Source organism: Plecotus auritus (assembly GCF_963455305.1).
Source record: "Plecotus auritus genome assembly, chromosome: 8".
Taxonomy (NCBI): Eukaryota; Metazoa; Chordata; class Mammalia; order Chiroptera; family Vespertilionidae; genus Plecotus; species Plecotus auritus.
Window position 1 is genome coordinate 24,189,235 of NC_137782.1, and position 21,099 is coordinate 24,210,333.

The 21,099-nt window shown below is 40.4% G+C and overlaps 1 protein-coding gene across 19 annotated transcripts in view; it reads right to left on the minus strand.

Moving 5' to 3' along the window:
* The window catches only part of PTPRT (protein tyrosine phosphatase receptor type T), a gene marked incomplete at its 3' end in the record, with an annotated part of 976,718 nt that overhangs the window by 183,431 nt on the left and 772,188 nt on the right, over window positions 1-21,099 (minus strand). The gene's annotated exons all lie outside the window — the stretch shown is intronic.

The following is a 21,099-nucleotide window of genomic DNA, read 5'->3' on the forward strand; positions in this document are numbered from 1 at the left end:
TCCTCAACAATTTCTCATATGATAAGAGTCTAAGACCTTTGAATCATCCTAGCCACTCATCCTAGGACATCTTCCAGTTGTCCCTCTTAGTGAGAAAGGACTATAAAAGGAAGCAACAGTCTCCATGTGGTCTTATCCACATATGATCACCTAGCTAGTCACTTTTTTTTTTCTACTTTCCTTACTTATACAGGGCTTCTATTAGCATAGCAACATCCTAATTTATAATTGATCACAGTGAATGTGCCAACAACCTGCAACTTCTTCCTCCCTCCCCCAACCAAAATATATCTGCCTGCTTCTACATCTACAGATGTGGTTGTATTTCTGAAACTCAAGTACAGTCACATACACTGTTACCTTCCATCTTCCTTGACTCATCTGATTACTACAACCTATCACCATATTCTCCACTATCTGCAAGTTTTTGGGCATAATTTTTCTCGAACTTCATCCAGCTAACTAATTAAGTAGGAACCTGTAAAAGGCCAATGGTAGAGCTCTGTGGTATGTACCAGAATACTTCTTCCAGGTTGGCATTCATCTGTTCACCAGTATCGAACTAGTTACTCATTTCCCCAAGTGCTTTGTCACTCAGGTGTTAGTGCTACATTTTCCCACAAAATAACTTGGGAATGGGGTCAAATTTACTTCAGAGACTGATACCCTGTCTATTGTATTTCTCTAATCTATTAGCCAAAGAACTCCCTTAAAGGAAGAAGGTTGGGTTGACATGACTTGTTCTTTGGGACAAGTGTTTTCTTTCCTCTCTATTTTTATACCGAAAGTGTTCCTTTTTAAAATAAATGTTTTATTTTTATAAAATGAAAAATGCAGATTTATGAAAAGAATATGACACATTATGGTTTTAATATATGAAGTATTCATTCGAGGCGTTCATATGATATTTGAAGTATGTTATATTTCAAGAAAAAATGTTTTTTTTAATGAACACATTAGGAAGATGGAGAAAAGGGAGAATGACTGATAAAAATATAGAAATAGAGTAGGACTCTCTACATATGATGCCAAAAAACCTACATCACAAATGAGTTAAAACTTAAAAATGATTAAAAAGGTGATCAAACTAGTTTTTTTATTGTGGTTTTCATGCTTGGAGAAGAAGCAAACTTCTTCAAATCTTCTCAGCTTCCATTTTTGTTCTTTGGTTAAAAGGTCAGTGAACTGAAGCCTGAGATAGTTAAGGAAAGTACAACTGCAGAGAACTTAAGAAGATCTGCTAATCGTCATGTACCACAATGATCATCACTAAGAAGTTGAGTCTCATGGGAGGGGTGCTAAGGGACCAGAGACGGTCAGCAGGACATCCCACTTCATATTAAGACAAAGAAAAAAATATTTTGTAAATACTACATTAGAAAACTAGCCAATTCTGTGCATGATGGTTGAATATAACTGTGGGCAAGGGTTTGATGAGCCAACACTGTTGGGGGTGATTTGTAACTATGTATCTAGACTTTAAAGAGAATCAATCTAATCTCTTTACCTCTAAGAATCTATTCTCAGTGAATCACCTTAATATTCAAAGATGTTGGTTCTGGTGTTTTTATAAACGTGACAATGACGAGCACCATATCTATCTATCCCTACAGACATGATAAAGGAATTTGTGGCCTACCCACACAGTGGAGTATTACCAAGCTGTTAACAAAAATGATTAACACATAAGGAAATTAATGAATAAAAAAAAGTACAATTTTTATAACAACGAACAGACAGATATAAGCATTAAAAAATAAGTTCTGCCGAAACCGGTTTGGCTCAGTGGATAGAGCGTCGGCCTGCGGACTCAAGGGTCCCGGGTTCGATTCCGGTCAAGGGCATGTACCTTGGTTGCGGGCACATCCCCAGTGGGAGGTATGCAGGAGGCAGCTGATCGATGTTTCTCTCTCATCGATGTTTCTAGCTCTCTATCCCTCTCCCTTCCTCTCTGTAAAATATCAATAAAATATATTTAAAAAAAAATAAGTTCTGACGGAAATATATTAAATCTTAAAAATTGTTGCACTATCAGTTTGAAGTATAACATGTATGTAGATGGTTATAATGATCTTAAACACAATTTGCTAAATTCTCACAAGTAAATGCACATCGATGGCCAGCACCTAGATATAAACACCCAACATTGCCAGCATCTCAGAAGCTTATCCATGCTCCCCTGAGTCACTTCATCCTGCAAAGGTGACCACAAACCTGCTTTCTGTCTGTCTGTCTATCTATCTATCTATCTATCTAACTAGACTTTAAAGATAAAGTTTAAAGTGTGTTACACTAAAGGGAATCCTAAGTAGCTGCTATGGTTTATTCTACTTACTACCTTCTCTTCCCCACTAGGTCATTTGAGAGAACTTTCTAATTCTCATTAGCATCATCTTCCTTTCCACAGTTGATGCATGAAATTGGGCCATTTCCCAACACAACCTCCTCCACCACACATCTCTTAAAATCTGTTCTCTGTAATCTTGTGCATGTCTGATTATGCTTAACTCTTCCTGGCTCTGACAAACATGACACTGACATGTACTCTTTCTTCTAAGTTCCTGACACTTTTAATTCCATAACCAATTTGTCTTTGTTGGTTAGACACAAGTACAGAATAACAAAGTCCTGAGTCAATCTCTTGACCTTCTGGGTGACTGAACTGTTAGCAAGCAAGTCTGGAACATACTTGAAGTTTTGCATCTTATTGTATGGGAAGTCTGGCCAGTATGCACATGCCAAAAGTCCCCAATCAGTTCTATAAATAGGAAATTAGTACTATTTTTTTTGTGCTTGGATTGAGTAAGGCTTTGGAAAGAGGAGAAACATTTCACATTTTCTGTTCTATCTCCACAGTACAACACAATTTCATTTCCCCATCATTTTTTAAAATTTATTGTTTTAATAATTAAAAAATATTTTTATTGATTTCAGAGAGAAAGGAAGAGGGAGAGAGATAGAGAAACATCAATGATGAAAGAGAATCACTGATTGGCTGCCTCCTGCATGCCCCACACTGGGGATCATGCTCATAACCTGGCCATGGGCCCTGGCCGGGAATTGAACTGTAACCTCCTGGTTCATAGGTCAATGCTCAATCACTAAGCCAGGACAGCCGAGTTTCCCCATAATTTTAACCTCATTCATACCCACTTCCTATGCCAGACTTGCAAATCTGCACACAGATATATATCACCTTGGGGTAAAATATAATGACCTCACTATTGTGCTTCTGTTCAGTCCTGCTTCTACTCAAGGCCCTGCTAGTGCTGGGCAATATAAAGCAAGTCACTGCCCCTCTCTGTGCTCACTTTCCCCATCAATCAAATGGCAGAGAAAGGAATGGAGAAGGCCATTTTGGCCAAGTAGGTGTGATATTGTAAGGCTGCTTCAAGTTCTCAAATGTTGAGTCTGGTTTCAGCTACTGGCAGTACTCCTGCACTTTCAGTACACTGTCCTCATGAACATGCAAACACTATTTTTATTGACTTCAGAGAGAAATGGAGAGGGAGAGAGAGATAGAAACATCAATGATGAGAGAGAATCATTGATGGGCTGCCTCCTGCATGCTCCCTACTGGGGATCAAGCCCATAACCTGGGCATGTGCCCTTGACCAGAATCAAACCTGGGACCCTTCAGTCTATAGGCCAACGCTCTATCCACGGAGCCAAACTGGGTAGGCCTGCAAACATTATTTTCTAATACTTGTGACAGCATTATATAACTATTTTCACTCCATATCACTGCACTTCACAAAAGTAGCTTTTTTTCTTTTTTTAATAAGCTATTACTTACCTTATTTTTTCATAATGTGTCACACCTATACTCCCTTACTTACTCATAAACTCCATTTTGAGACTAGGCCAAGTTCCATCCATCCACCCATCCATCCATCCACACATCTATCTTTTGACTACTTCCTGAAATTTGAGGATGTCTCTAATTAAGGGTCTTACAATAGCTGTTGATTATTATTCAGAGGACTTAGGTTAAGTATTATTGCCAACCTGGTAAGAATCACTAGTTACCTGTGTAATACACACAATTTTTACTCTACTCTCCTATATAATAGGAGTTAGCCCTGATCTCATAGTTTCCAGTTACTCTAACTCATGCCTTTGTCTTCCCTAAGACTGAGCTGCCCCAGTTAATATGGGATTTAGCCCTGATCCCACAGTCATTCTATAGTTTTCCAAATTACTTAAATGTATATAATCTTTATTTGTTAATTATACCTCCACTAGAGTCCCGATGCACAAAATGCGTGTAAGGGGCTTGGCTCTCACAGCCGCAGTGGCTGCCTCGGCCCTTGCAGCCCCAGCTTTGTCTGGAAAGTCAAAGTCTGGCTGTCTGGTCTAATTAGCATATTATGCTTTTATTATTATAGATAATGCTGGAAAAAATGTTGACAGACTAGATCAGATAAAATTAAATAAGAAAAGAGCATATTAAAAGAATTGAAAAGTTTAAGCACAAAGATAACTATTAGAACAAAAATGCAAAACTTTCTACTAGTAAATATCAAAAGAAATCCTATCTAATAAAAAGGGAATATGCTAACTGACCATCACTCCATCACAAAGATGGCTGCACCCACAGCTGAGGCCAAGTTCCCATAAGGAGCCTTAACGAGCAATCAGCAGGGACCTGAGGCTATCCCCTTCCCCGCTTCCGTGGGACTTGACAGGGGACCTCAGGCCATGTCTCCCACACGGCAGGGCTTGACAGGGGACCTCAAGGTGAGCTTCCTGTCCTGGTGCTGGGCTAGGGGACCTCAGGCTGCTCCCCCCCCCGCCCCAGTGCCAGGCCGGGGGACCTCAGGCCACGCCCCCCACCAGGTGGGGCTTGACAGGGGACCTCAGGCCGCACCCCCCACCCTAGCACCAGGCCAGGGAACCTGAGGCTGCACCTCCCTGCCTGGCTGGGCTTGACAGGGAACCTCAGGCCATGCCCCCACACCCAGCGGGGCTTGACAGGGGATCTCAGGCTGTGTCCCCCACCTGGCGGGACTTGATGGAGGACCTCAAGGCATGCCCCCGCCCCGGTCTGGGCTGGGGGACGTCAAGCCACACCCCCGTCCTAGCGCCAGGCCAGGGGACCTGAGGCTATGCCCCTGCCCAGCAGGGCTTGACAAGGGTGGGACTGGCCGGGTCTGGATCTAGCCCAATGTGGGGGGGAGGGCCGGGCAGGTTTGGGTCTCACGTGATTTTTGAGGTGCATGTGGGTGGGCAGGGACTTGACTCTGGGTCCTGTGGTGAGCCCCAGACTCTGACAGGAGGAAGGTTTTCATATACATTTTACTAATTTTCTTTCATCTCTGACACTTCTATTATAGAGAAAGAACATATAGCATTATTAAATTATTTTCTCTAATTAATCCCCTTTTAATGTGCACAAATTTCATGCACCAGGTCACTAGTTTTAAAATAAAAGAGTAAGACACCCTAGCATGTATTATGAAATTAGAATAGTAAATTATGATATACACAACATATAACAGAGTTAGACTAACTATATTAGTCATATCAACAAATGTGAATAAGTTTAACCCATAATTAAATGAAAAAGATTTCAAGTTGTCTCATAAAGCAAGACCTAACTTTCTGCTCTCTATAAAAGTCACACCTAAAATAAAGTAATGCAAAAGGGAGGCAACAATAAAGAAATGAGAGAAACTATAAATGGCAAATAAAAAAATAAAAAAAAAGCAGCAGTAGTGATCTTGGTATCAAACAGAGTGAAATGCCATTTAAAACACATTAAACATAAGAAAGGACACTTTTTCATGCTGGAACCCACAATTAACAAGAAATATAACATCCATGAATATCTATGAACCAAAACCCACAAAAATCACCTTTAGGAAGTAGAAACTACAGGAGATGCAAGAGAATAAGAAAACTACTGTCGCCCTAACCGGTTTGGCTCAGTGGATAGAGCGTAGGCCTGCGGACTGAAGGGTCCCAGGTTTGATTCAGGTCAAGGGCATGTACCTTAGTTGTGGGCACATCCCCAGTAGGAGGTGTGCAGGAGGCAGCTGATCGATGTTTCTCTCTCATCGATGTTTCTAACTCTCTATCCCTCTCCCTTCCTCTCTGTAAAAAATCAATAAAATATATTAAAAAAATAACTACTGTCAGTATAATTAAATCAAGTGGCAAACAAATAGCCAAAGATATAGAAGAGCTATAATAATTAAGCAGATCTGTGGATATGTATTAAATCCTACAGCCTGATAATAGAGGAAAAACTTCTTATGAGCTTCTGAAACAGTCACAAAAATTGACCATAGATGAGCTAATTAAGAAAGCATTGTAATGTCCCATAAAGCAGAAATATTGTAAGTGACATTCTACGATTATAATATGAGAAATTATTAAGAATATTAAAGCCTAGCTGGTGTGGATCAGTGGCTGAGTGTTAACCTATGAACCAAGAGGTCACCGTTTGATTCCCGGTTAGGGTATATGTCCGGGTTGTGGGCTGGACCCCAGTTGTGGGCTTGCAGAGAATCTGATTAATGATTGTCTCTCATCATTGATGTTTCTATCTCTCTCTTCCTCTCAGAAATCAATAAAAAAAAAAAAGAAATCCATTCTTATAATATAGCATATTAATAGATCAAAGGAGAAAATTACACTTCCTCTACTCATGCAAAACAGCATTGGGCACAATTTTAACACCCATTCCTGATTTTAAACAAAACTCAAGAAAATAGGAATTGATGGATTCTCTAATAACATGATAAGAATATATCTTAGTCCTAAAACCAGCATCATATTTAGTGGGGATCTAGTCAAGGCATAACCACTAAGATCAAGAACAAGAGTAGGGTGTCCTTTATGTCCACTCCCACTTTATATTGTACTGGAAGGATTAATCAGTGCAAGTGGATAAGAGAAATCAATTAGAAGCATACACTTTGGAAAATGAACTATCTCTGCAAATGATTTAACAGTATATCTGAAAACCCATAAGGAATCAATAATACAAGGTAACAGGATATAAAATTAATATACAAAGTGAACAGTATTCATATCATCAGTCAAAGGACATCATGGCAGCAAATCTCAATTTCAATGGTAACAAAGATTAAATACTTGGTAACAAACTTGAAACTTATAGAAGAGAACTTTACAACACCCCTGAAAAACACAGATGTAGACTTGATCAAACAGTACAAAAATATCCTCTGTTCTCAGCTAGGATAATTCAACATCTTAAAGATGTCAGTTCACCCTAATTAATGTATAAATTTAATGCAATCCCAGTAAAATTAGTAATAGGCTTTTTATGGAGATGGATAGGTTGACACTAAAGCTTATATGAAAGGTGAACATGCAAGAACTATGAAATCATGAAAGGCAAAATTGAGTTGGGGTGGGGGAGGACCCGCCCTATCAGATATTAAAGCACGGAGCCTCTATAATTTCAACAGTGTGGGACTAGTGAGGAAATAGGCAACAGGCTGGTGGAACAGTATGCAAAATCCATAGGAACACCCAAGAACACACAAAAACTTAAAATAGAAAAGTGGCATCTCAGATATCAGCGGTAAAGATGAACTTTTTAATAAATGTTGCTAGGACAACCAAATAGACATTTGAGAAAAAAGATATTATTAGATACACACTTTATATCATATACAAAAATAAATACCAAACACCAGAAAATTAATGTAAAAAAAATTAAACTTTTCAAGGTCTAGAAGCAAATATGAGTGAATTCCTTTATAACCTTGGTGTAAGAAAAGGCTTTTTCACTGTGACTCAAAATCTGTATCCAATAAAGGGGGAAAAAATAAAAGCACTTGGCTTCATATCTTTCTTTCTTTCTCTCTCTCTCTCTCTCTCTCTCTCTCTCTCTTTTTTTTTTGGCGTGTCAAAAACACTATAAGTAAAGTCTATAAAATTGCAACATAAATCACAAAGAATTAATATCCCTGATATAATAATAGCTTTTAAAAATTAAGGATAAAGAGGTAAAAATTGTGATAGCGAATTGGGCAAAAGACATACACAAGTAATTAAAGTTGTATAAATAGTCTCCTAAATACATGAGAAGATGTTGACTTCACTTTCAATGAGAGAAGGGGGATTATTACTATATTGAGATAAAATGTCTAGCCCAGCAGGCATGGCTCAGTGGTTGAGCGTCAACCTATAAACCAGGAGGTCATGGTTTGATTCCTGGTAAGATACATGTCTGGGTTGCAGGCTAGGTCCCCAGTGTGGGTTGTGCAGGAGGCAGCTGATCAATGATTCTCTCTCATACATGTTTCTATCTCTCTCTACCTCTCCCTTCCTCTCTGAAATCAATTTAAAAAAATTGTCTTATGTGTAACTTTGTAAAAAATTAAAGTTCGACCACAGACTGCTGGCGAGGTTGTGGAGAAACAGTTAGTCTGAAACATTGCTAGAGGAAATGAAAATTGAGTCAACCCTTAAGACAGGGATTTAGAAATATCTATGAAGATTACCGATTTGTCCACCTTTTGATCCAACCATCCCTCTTCTAGGAATGTTATCTGACACGCCTCCAACCATACGAAATACATATGTACACAGTCCTTTATTGCAGAAATGTTTGTGATTGAGAAATATTTGAAACAACCTATATGTCCACCTGTGAGAGTGACTGAATAAATTAAGATATCTATACTAATAAAAGGGTAATATGCAAATCGGTCAGGATGCCCTCACAGTAATGACCGAACAGCAGGCTGCATGGGGCAACCAGGACGGAACGGGGGTTAGTGAGGGAGGACCAAACAACTGAACAGCAGGCTGCATGGGGCGACCAGGCCGGCAGGGGGTTTAGTGAGGGGCGACCAAACAGCAGGCTGTGTGGGGTGACCAGGCCAGCAAGGGGGTTAGTGAGGGGCAACCAAATGACTGAATAGCAGGCTGCATGGGGCAACCAAACTGGCAGGGGGGGCAGTAAGGGGTGACCAGGCCAACAGAGGGGGGGCAGTGAGGGGTGACCAGGCCAGTATGGGGGGGAGTTGGGGGCAACCAGGCCAGCAGGGGAGCAGTTGGGAGTGACCAGACTGGCAGGGGGGCAATTGGGGGGCCAGGCTGGCAGGGGGGGCAGTTGGGGGCAACCAGGCCAGCAGGGGAGGCAGTAAGAAGCGACCAGGCTGGTGGGGGGGGGCAGTTGGGGGCGACCAGGCCGGCAGGCAGAGGTGGTTAGGGGTTATCAAGCAGGCAGGCAGGTGAGCAGTTAGGAGCCAGCGGTCCCGGATTGTGAGAGGAATGTCCCGGATTGGAGAGGGTGCAGGCTGGGCTGAGGGACTGCCCCTCCCCCCCCCCCCCCCGTGCACAAATTTTGTGCACCGGGCCTCTAGTATCTACATAATAGAATACTATGTAAGCTATAAAAAATGAGGGAGACCTCTATGAACGAATAAAAAAGTGATTTCCAGGTATCTACAGTATATTATCTTTTCTATAAAAAGGGGAAATAAAACACATATGAATCTCTCAATTTTGTAAAATAAAAAAAATTTAAAAATTAGAGTGTCCTCATCTACAGAACAGTAGCAACACCTTCTGCACATCTCACTGGGTTGGACAAAATTTTGAACAAGTGCCTGAAAGTTACAAAGACTACACATGAATAGTTTTATTATTGTAATAAATATATATTAGGATCATTGACAAGATGATTTTTTCTGTCTTCAACAAAATAAATTCCAAGCTTTTTGAATGGCATGCAAGGCATCCCCCCTTTATCTGGTGTCTGTCTCTGTCTGGTCTTCTCTCTATATCCTGGAACCAACCCCACCCCTTCTTCCCAACCTTTGGGCCTCTGCCCAGGATCTCCCTATGCAGCACACACCATGTCCTCTGCCCTGTTGTCTGCCTGGGAAATACCCACTTATCTTTCAATATGCAGCTCAAATGTTATTGTTTCTATGAGACTTTTGCTAAGCACTCCCTCATCCCCTCCACCCTAAGCTTCCATCTGCACACTGGGTATTCCACCAATGGGATTTCTGGTACAGCTTTTTTGTGCATATTTGCTTTCATAACTGTCTTTCCCACTGGACTTTGGGTTCCCTGAGAGCAGGAACTGTTATCTTAGTTATCCATGTATCCTCCCACAGACTCAGAGCAAGCGCTTAATAAATGATTATTGGACTTTATCATTGTCATCATTGTCATCATCATCGTTGTGCTCACTTCCCCACTCTGGACTTCAGTTTCTTTTTCTGCCAACAGAAGGAAACTGCACAATTTGTAAGCTCCCTTTCCAAACTACTTTTTATGCTTGCCATCCACAGCACCAGGACTGAGCAGGAGAACAGCTGAACAAATTATCACCTAATTAGGATGTCAGAAGTGCGGTTCTTCTGAACCTTGTGGAGAGAGGTTTAGACCTTGCACCAGGGACTGGTGACTCCCAGGTCTAAGCCAGCCTCAGTGAGAGCTGCCCTGCATGCCTCCCTGAACAGCTCCTCTCTGACCTCAATGATCCCTGCTCTCTGTGAGCATCCTTTGAGCTGTAATTACTAATTGATGTTTGTAAAGTCTTTGGAATTCTCAGGTGACAGATGTAATCAGAGGCCAATTTATTATGATAATTGTTATTAGTACAGCTCTTCATTATTTGTTGATGCTAATGGCAGGGCCAGCAGGTGTTTCAAGATTGAGAGGGGGATGGAGGCTGGCCACGTGTGGTGGGAGAGAGAAAAAAACATGGATGTGTCGGGGATTTGAAGTCTGTTAGGGACGCCTGCTGGTTTCAGTCAAGTCAGATTCCACTTTGTGGGGTTATGACTCAGCAGGAAGCATGGCACTGAATGCACAGGACTGCCTGGCAGCATTTTTATTTATTTTATTTTAAAAAATCTATTTGTACTGATTTCAGAGTGGGAGGGAGAAGGAGAGACAGAAACATCAGTGATGAGAGAGAATCATTGACCAGTTGCCTCTTGTGCTCCCCACACTGGGGATTGAGCCTGCAACCCGGGCATGTCCTCTGGCCAGGATTAGAACCATGACAGCATTTTTACAAGCACAGGTTCAAATCCAGCTTGGTTTCCTGGTTCTTGACATGAAGATACATAGAACACCGATTTACACTTCTTGTTGGAGAATGGGTTTGAGACAAGGAAGGATGGATTTGGTAAGACAAATTAAGAGGCTGTTGGGGTTTCCCAGGCAAGAGAAAATGGTACACGGCACCAGGATGGTGACACTGAAGATGAGAACAATATATGGATTGGAGAGAAATTTAGAGTGTAGAACCAGAAAAACTTGGTGACAACTGGATGGATACAGAAGTTGAAGTGTTTTGGCCAACCCACCTTTCTGAGATAGTAAAGACTTAGGAATGTTTTTGGAGGGAAGAACAATGTAAAAGATGGAACTTGACCAAAATTCAGCCTCTAGGAAGAGCCCACAGAAGAACTGTCTCACTTCTCCACCTGTCTTTCTATAAGTACAACATTCTTTTGAAAATTTTCTCTCCTCAATGGGTCCAGGGTGTCACTTGGTATCTCTGTACATCTGGACTTCACTGATTTTATTTCTCCTCCCTGAATTCCCTCCTCCTGCATCCTGCCCACAGTCTATTCAAATTTGATTGATAGGTTAAAAATCTCTGTGCACCCAGAGATTTTGCTTGTTTTTTCCTTCATGCACCTCCACACTCTGCCTCATATAAACCATCTATGATAGTCTAATAATGATAGCTGGCAATTTTTATTGCCTGCCAATCACCATGATAGGAATTTTTTATACATCATCTCATTTAATATTTACAAACATTTTTATAAAGTTGATACTAAGGACATTAAAATTGTCCAAATGAGAATGAGACTCAAGTGAGTCAAATTTACTTGTGTAAGTTCATATAGATGGTCAGCACCAATCTATGCAATAGGAAAATAGGGAAGTCTCCATACTAAGCATATTCATTAAAAATTCTGAGGGGAAAGAAACTTGAGATTCATTAATCTTATTTAATGGCATTAATTAATAGCATCAAGGCCATTATATAGCACAAGAAACAGACAGAGTCCTTGAGTATAAATGGCTCCATTAAATTCTAGTTTAATATTGTATTATAACATTGATGGGGTGTTTGAGAAAACTTGGTATTATGATACTATCTGGTTTCTCTTCAGGGCCCCCTATATATGGTCACACACACACACACACACACACACATGCATACATATACACATACATATGTATGCATTATACATATGTATGTGTATATATATGATGTCATATATATGTTTGGATGGGGCCATCAATATATATATTTATATGATGTCATATATATGATAAATCCCCCTTGTGGGATCTCTCATGAAAAATATGTAACCTTCTTTCTATCTGGTAAGAGAAGCTATGCTAACCTGCCATATGCCCCTTCCTTTGGCCTTGGCTTCCAGGAAACTCAAAAGTAAGAGATAGTGTTCTATTTCATTAACTACCTATACTAGGCCTCTGGTGAAATGATAACTTTTCTTCCATTTAGATTCTAAAGCTACTTTAAAACTTTGCTTTAACTGAATATGAATAGATACACATTCATATATACATGTGCAAATATATACACGTATATATGCACATGCTAAAATATTTATGTGTATGTATGTATATAGACACATATGTTGAATTTGCACACATGTTTATGTTTGGAACACCTTCATTTGAAAGGTGCTGAGGAATATGCAGATTAATCACACCTACTGTTCCTCCTTGCAAGGACCCCAGTGAGCTTGGGAGGGCACATTTCATCCCCATGTGACAGATGGGAAAACTGGAGTCTAGTATTCAGTTCATGTAGCAGAAACATGGCAGAGCCAGTACTTAAACCCATGCATCCAGTTTCCAAATTCAGAGATTTTCCCACTTTTTCATCATTTGGGGACCAATTGGGCTGAACTTCATGGAGACTCTCAGTTTGGATGGGGCCTGATGGAGGCAGAAAGCTGTATAAGGAAACTTAAGTTGCTATTTCCATGAGCCTTTTGGGGACAGAGTCTGAAGCACTGATGCCTCAAGACTCAGGCTGACAAGATTATCAGCTGTCAACATTTGTGTAACCTTCATTTCCTTCTCCAAATGAGTTTAAAGTATATTTGCATTGAAAGGAAAATGTTCTTGGTCCCTCAGGTCTTATACCATGATAATAAAATCTGTAGAAACTGTGTGTGAGTGAAAAAATAAATTAGCAACCTGGGAGAGCTCATCTTGGTATTTGTAGAAGATGATACTCAGGGAATTTCTCTCTCACCTGGAAGGAGGAGTATGAGACCCAACAGGGTGTCAACAGAAGTTCAGAGCTTTCATGAGCCGGTGATGTCTCAAATGGTAGAACAGAGGCCTGGAGGGCTGGTGGTTCCCAGGATACAGGCTCCACTGAGGACTAGAAAGAAGTCCTAGGCATGAAATGTAGGATCTGCTGACAAAAGCTTGAAGGGGGCATTTCATACCACACCAAGGCTTTCAGAATTTGTTGTAAAAAGGTTGTGATGATAACCTTGGATTCCAAAGATCCATTTCAGTCCTCTTCTCCACTTCTATAGGGCTGCTACAGAGCTAATAAAACCCAGAAATATGCTCCTAACAGGATTATAGCAACAAGGCAGAAAAAGGATATGGGTAGGCATTTGGTTCAGTTTTCTGTTACCTTGGCTCAGCCACTGATGGGTGGGAGATCTGAGGTTTTCTAAAGCCTCTCAACCGCACTGCATGGGAGACTTGGAAGAACCACTGTCTTTCAAGGTGGGACAGTATCCCAAGGGGCACTAGATGTTTCTTTACCATATCTCCATGGCGGCAAAGAAAGAACACTGTTTAAAGGTCCCCTTTGATGTCCATCTCAGAGATAAGGCAGGATTGGTTGGCTGGGTGGGAAGAGATCAACCAAAGAACTTGTTTGCATATATACATAACCCATAGATACAGACAATAGCGTGGGGAAGGTGTGGGGTGGGGGCGGGCTAGAAGGGGTCAATGGAAAAAAAAGGAAGGGGTCAATGGGGAAATATGTAATACTTTCAACAATAAAGATGAAAAAAAAAAGTCTTCCTTCAGCATGGAGTAACTGAGGCTCTGTGAGATCCCAGGGTGCTTCTGGCAGTCCATACAGCCACTGATTTAAATGGAGTCACTTTGTCTGTGAGACCAATCAGGAGAAGTATAGGTGAAAGCACCTTGCTTACTGTCTGGGGTACAGCAGGTGCTCAATAATAGAAAGTCCTCAGGACTTGTGGTAGGAGCTACATAGATGCTTCAAGATGGATTCTGGGTGTTATGGGAACTTGAAGGGAACGCTTAGGTGTGATGAGGGAGTGTTGTGGTCATTAGGATGTTCTCACATATCCCCCTTCTCCCTGTAGGTACATAGCTGGAATGTACTGCCTCAGTTTTGGAAGTTAAGCATGGCCACATGACTCGCCTTGGCTAATAGAATGTCAAAGTGTTGCATATCATTTTTATGTGGAAGTTTTTTTAGTATCAGTTACCCTACTTGCCACATTTCTCTTTCTCTGCCCTGGCGATTGTGAAAGTACATGTCAAATGGACTTTCCATTAGCCTGAGTTCCAGTGTGACTATGATAAGCAGAGCCTTCTGCTGACTCATTGTGGACACGTAGGAGGAATGACAAATATTTTTCTGGTAATACACTGAGACTTCATGGTTGTTTGTTACTACAGCATAAATGGTTAGAACTTTATCCTAAGCCATGAGATATCGTGTGTGGTCTTAGCGCTAGCCCATTTGAGTGTGGGTCCCCCACACCTCCTTATTCCATGGCCCACCTGAGTTTTTCTCATGTGACATGTGAACTGTCAATAAACTGAAAAGAGAATGAGGACATGGGGTTGGGAGGGGCAAGATCATACCCAAAAGACAAGATCAATTGTGTTAAAAGATTGAATAGGAACAGCTGTCAGGCTTTTACACCATGTATGAAAAGTTAAACAGAATAAAGCCTGTGGTGGGGTTATAAAGCATGGGTAAGTCAGGACAGTCAACAGCTGTTGTCATGGTTCAGGAAGTCTTCCAGACTTAGGAAGGTATGTGCTTCCATGTGGAGCCCACTGGAAGAATCAGGATATGCCAGGTAAGGATGCTCCAACTCCACCCCCTTCCCAGAGCAAGGGAAAAAAGAACAATATTACAACAAACTGCAACAGATGCCTTATATGCATTGTGTCATTTACTCTCCCCCAAATTTGGGGAGGTAGATCACAAATCACATAATATATCATGAGATGTTAAGTCACAGCCATAATTCAAAGCCTAGTCTGTTTGATGTCCAAGTCTCAGCTCCTTCCATCTCCCCATGCCATAGAAAACTCATCCATGTGCAAACATTTTTAAATAGTCCTTGGACACATCTAAATACAGTTTCTTTCACTGGCACAGATTTTTCCCCCTAAGCTAGCTCTACCTAGATTATCCCAACTATTATAATATGATTACACTACAAACATGATGACCCATTCAAAACAACATCTGGCTTCCAACTGCTCTTAAGAGGCAACTGAGTCCAGGAGCTGGAAGAGGCAGTGAGAGGAAAAGAACAGTCACCCTTCCTTCTCACTTCACTTATTTAGCTCACCATTTGGCAGAGGCATCACCCAGGTGAAATGTGTCACCATATGATAACATGGATATGGCCAGGAAAGAGTTTTCTCTCTGCATAGAAAGAACACACACAACTGCATTGCTCCACAAGAGATGGCTTCTGATAGATATCTGCATGAATTTGCCACACTTGTTTTGCATTCAACCGTTAATTACAGTCCTTTCAACTTCACAATCATGACTAATGATGGTGGGGAAACAGAGAATAGTAGAGTCAGCAGACCTCATTCTGGGAAGAGTGGGAAAGAAACAATACAAAACTGCACCCACCCACTGTTTACAACTGAGATTGCTACTCTGGGTACCATTTGGAGGATTTGGAGGAAATCAAGGCTGCCCAGAAGACTGGAGTTTTGGAAATGAGACAGCTGGGGAAAAGTTTTACTACTCTAACGGAAGGAAAGTCCTTTAGGGCTCATCTATCTATGGTGGAAATAGCTCAGAACCACATCTCTCATGCTACAGTGAAATTCAGACTGTACTCACACTTATTTACTACCTTTCAGTATTCAAGATCTTTTTTTCAATTAACTCTCAAATAAGTATTACTATTTTAATTTTAATTTTATAAATGAGAACAATGAGACTCAGAAACAACAAGAAACAATTTGTAACCTCATTCATTCATTCATTGATATAATGATGCTGAGTATCTACTATGTGTTAAATATTGTATTCAGTATGGAAGATACAGAAGCAAACAAAACAGAGTTCCTACCTTCTGGAACTCAGTCTAACAAAGGAGGCACACACTATGCAAAAACAAGTGCAATTACAAAACACTGAGCATTTTAAAGACAATGAACAGGTTAGCATGCAAGTGAATACTGGTGTGGATGAATCTTAGATAACATTGGTAGAGAGTTTCCAGAGGATGTGCTATTAATGATGAAGTCTGAAAAAATGAGAAGGCATTAGTTCTTCAAGGAATAAATAAAAGAGACTCAGACAAAATAACAGCTTGTGTGAGCACCCTAAGTGAGAAATATATCTTGGGATGTTTGAGAAATAATGTCTTAGAAAATGATCACGAGAAGATGCGTGGTTCAAACGTAGCAGGCAAACCCATATCTGAAGTATAATGTTAAGTATGTCTATGAGAGAACAGGACACATAGGATGAAAGAGATACAGAAATCATGCCATGTGAGAAACAGAAATAATTACATATTAAATATCAATAAGAAATGGCCTGAGTGGCCAGGGATGGTAGTTGGTGCTGTCATATTTCTCCAAAAGGCTGACATAGGAAAAAATATTTGATTTGTTCCCCAAATCAATACAAGTGCCCAGGTGGAGAGAGTTAAGGAGACAGAATTTGGCTTTACAGAAGGAAGAAAGTGCTGATAATTTTACCGGCTCCCCAAAGAATCAACTCTCTCTCCAGAGAATTGCAGCCATCAAGCTGAGGCTATATTATGACCTGCCAAGAATGCTTTATTGGAGATATCATGTTGACTTCTAGTCTAGTCTAGATGACACTTCAAAATCCATCCAACTCTAGAATGCTACAGATCTCTAAGATAGTTGTATTCAAAACAAATGGTTACAATAGGCCCCAGCCACAAGGAAGACAGGTACTTAAATTCAGCACCAAGGACAGTGCCTGACAGCTGGGGCTGACCCTGGAAGTCAGATAAAATATTAGTATTATTTCACACATTTATTTATTTATTTTTTATATTTTATTTATTTTTTACAGAGATGAAGGGAGAGGGATAGAGAGTTAGAAACATCGATGAGAGAGAAACATCGATCAGTTGCCTCCTGCACAGCTCCTACTGGGGATGTGCCTGCAACCAAGGTACATGCCCTTGACCGGAATCGAACCTGGGACCTTTCAGTCCGCAGACCGATGCTCTATCCACTGAGCCAAACCGGTTAGGGCACATTTATATATTTTTGGTTTCTCCCTTACTAAAACATAAATTCTATGAAGACAGGGAGTTCTTTGTCTGTCTGGCTTACTACTTTATTCACAGCACTTAGAAGTATGTATTTTATTTTTACATATAGTATGAGCTTGCTAGATGTTTACTTAATAATATCTCTTTTTAAAAAAATATATTTATTGATTTTTTACAGAGAGGAAGGGAGAGGGAGAGAAAGTTAGAAACATCAATGAGAGAGAAACATCAATCAGCTGCCTCCTGCACACCCCCTACTGGGGATGTGCCCACAACCAAGGTACATGCCCTTGACCGGAATCGAACCTGGGACCGACCCTTGAGTCCGAAGGCCAATGCTCTATCCATTGAGCCAAACCGGTTAGGGCAATATCTCCTTTAAAAAATACTTTTTTATTGATTTTAGAGAGAGAGGACAGGAGAGGGATAGAGAGAAATATCACTGAGATAGTAACATCGATCAGCTGCCTCCTGCACACCCCTTACTGGAGATTGACTCACAACCTGGGCATATACCCTGACCTTGCCCTGACCTCGGAATCGAACTGGTAACTTCTTGATTCATGGGTTGACACTCAACCACTGAGAAACACCACCAGGTTAATATCTAACTCTTAACTGCTTACTTAAAGTCACACAGTTAATATGGTTTTGTGTGTAGGCAGTGTGATTGTAAAGGCTGAATATTTAGCCACTCTGCTAAGCTGAAAAATCATCTTTAATATTCATAGAATAAAGATATCTGGACCTTAAAATTCTTATCCTGCTCTGACTGAAACTTGCAGTTAAAGTTGGGAGTAATGAACTTGATTGATAGCGAATTATATAATTGTGACCACAACTACCCTGCAACAAATGTCCTTTATCCTTTCCTGTAACTTGTTTTAGTTTAATATAACTTGGCTTCATCCTTTGTTTTTAATCTTCTGGTATCAGGGGTTTGCTGAATTCTGGTTTTTACTTGACCCAAGGTATATTTTCCACCAATTTTGAGGGGAGGAAAGCACTACTTAAAAAAAAAAAAAATCCAATCTAATGCAGTTGTATTTTAGCTTACTTTATAGTTGCTTATTTTTATGTTTACTTATAGTTTCCTTTATTTCTCCCCCTTTTCTTTGTAGGTTGTTGTTTTCTGGCTTTTTAATGATACTTTGGAAGACTGCCTTTATGTTTAAAAAACTATACCTTAAAAATTCTTGGTATAAAAAATAAAATAGCAGTATTTATTTCATCTTGTCTGAAGTGGGAAATCTAGCAGATTTTTATTTAGACTCATAAATCCTCTAACTCTTTCTCAGTTTCTATTGACATAATAGTGAATTGCAGACCCAGATCACAATTGTTATTATTTTACATTACACATCCTCTCTTTAAGTATTAGTTTTTATATTAACCTTCTCTTTTGTAACATATTTAGAGCAAGTATTTAGCAGCAACACTATATACAATTAGTGTCCATGCTCACTGTGGGTCATTTTATCCTGTATTTCTCTACTCTTGATTTCTTTATTTTGATTCTTTGCTCAGCCAAATGCTCTCTGAATGATTTATTAGAAGCAGGGCCTATGGGAGCCTGTGGATACTGAAAATGTCTTTCTGATGTATTGGCACAAGAACAACAACTTGGCTGATACCGAATTTGTGGGTTATACCATTTTGACTCAAAAGTCCTCCAGGCTTAGCTGCACTGTGTGCTTGCTTTTTGATGTGAAGAAATCTGAGAGGGGCCAGGCAGGGATTTGTCAGACTGAGAATAGCTTTTCTGCTCCTATGACCTTTTCACACAAACCCTGTTCAGTAAAACTTAATAGTAAGTACAGTAATTGGAAGCAGTGTGGAATCTCTCTCTTGCCAGAAAAATACAACACTCTGAAAATACAACAGCTCCACAGCTTTTCCTCTCTGTTCATGTGAGGCCAACTGCACCCTCAGGACACCTGTCCCAAGCACCTTTCTGGTTCCATTCCTGCTTGTGTGTCATTACTGCAAATCTTAAGGGAAGTACACATGGTGTGGGCTTGAAAGCACAAATAATTACTGCTTATTGATGAGCAAGGCCTTGCTTATCTTGGAAGAAGTAGTAGAAACTGCTTCCTGGATCAGCTAACTGCAGAATGGGGGGACCTCATTCCCAATGGCAAAACCCCATGTCTTGAGAAGGGGACTATGGTGTGGTGTTTGGGGAGCAGAACCTCCAGAAGTCCTTCTTCCTCAACTGCTCTTCTGCTCAAGGCCAACAGTGCTCCTCTTAGGGTCCATTTGTCAGTGTTTGAGTTCTATAGATTGGGTCTCTTGCTGGGTTCTTATGAGCATCGTAGTAGGAATGTAACAGAGTGTGAATTGAGTACAGCTATTAGCCCTCTTCACAGCATGCAAACCCAACAGCATCTCCTGACATGTTGCCAAGAGCAGGAGAGCCATGCCTTCCCAGAGCTGTGCTGAACCAATAAACTGGCCAGTATGAGATTCAGAGAATCAGGAACAAGGTGGGCCCCAAGATGCTTCTGCCCATCTTCATGTCTCCTCGCCCCAATACATCCGTGTTTCATGCAGAGGGAAAACCAGATGGGCAGGTGGAAGGCAGTTTGGCTGCTTCTCTTTGTAGCTTTATGCTCTATGTGAGGAGTGTTGCTTGAACCAGTAATAAATGTAGAACTGAAATACCAATGTGGAATTTAAATGGGTCTATGGACATTTTAAATGTTAATTAGCTCCTCAACCCAGGTTTCTCACAAGATGATGACTGCCACCAGAGCCTGCACAGGCTCTTCACACTTGACCAAATCTGCTTTGTCTCAGCTTCCCCTTCTCCAGCCGCACTGGGGAGCATGGCACCTGCTCCACTCCCTTGCATCTCTATAAGGGCACATCTACACAACCTTAAAACGAACTATAGCGGCCTGGCATATATCAGTTGTTCATTATAATTTGTTGAATGAAATATATTAATCTGGAGTATGTCCACAAGGCATCCTATAGAGAAAAGATATACTTGTGTCATAAGAGGGACTAGCGATATCGAGCTTGCAGAAAATAAGACCAGATGGATGTGTTGTGCAGAGGGGAGGTGGGTAGTCTTTTCTGCAATGGAAAGATTACCACCTGAGAAGGCGATTGCATGGGTTTTATTGGTCCCCAAGAATATGGACCAAGACATAGAAGCTACAGTAAAATATATATTTTGTCCAACAAAAATACTTGACACACAAAAAAGGTTACTTTGTCTCTGGGAGAAAAATATATTTTCTAATGGGACTAATGCTAATGATAAAGGAGCTAGTACCCACTGATTAACTAAAATATGCTTATACATTCACAGATATCAAACTGATAGGTATTTTATAGATGAGGAAATTCAGATTCAGGCCATGTGCTTTGCCCAAGTGAAACTCAATTTTTAAAAAATCATTTAATACAGGGATCTACAAATTTTTTTTTTCTGTAAAGGGTCATATAGTAAGTATTTTAGGCTTTATGGGGCATAGAGTCTCTGTGTCAACTACTCAGCTATATTGTCACAGCATCAAAACAGTCATAGACTATATAAATGAAATGTCAGTGCTGTAGTAAAGAA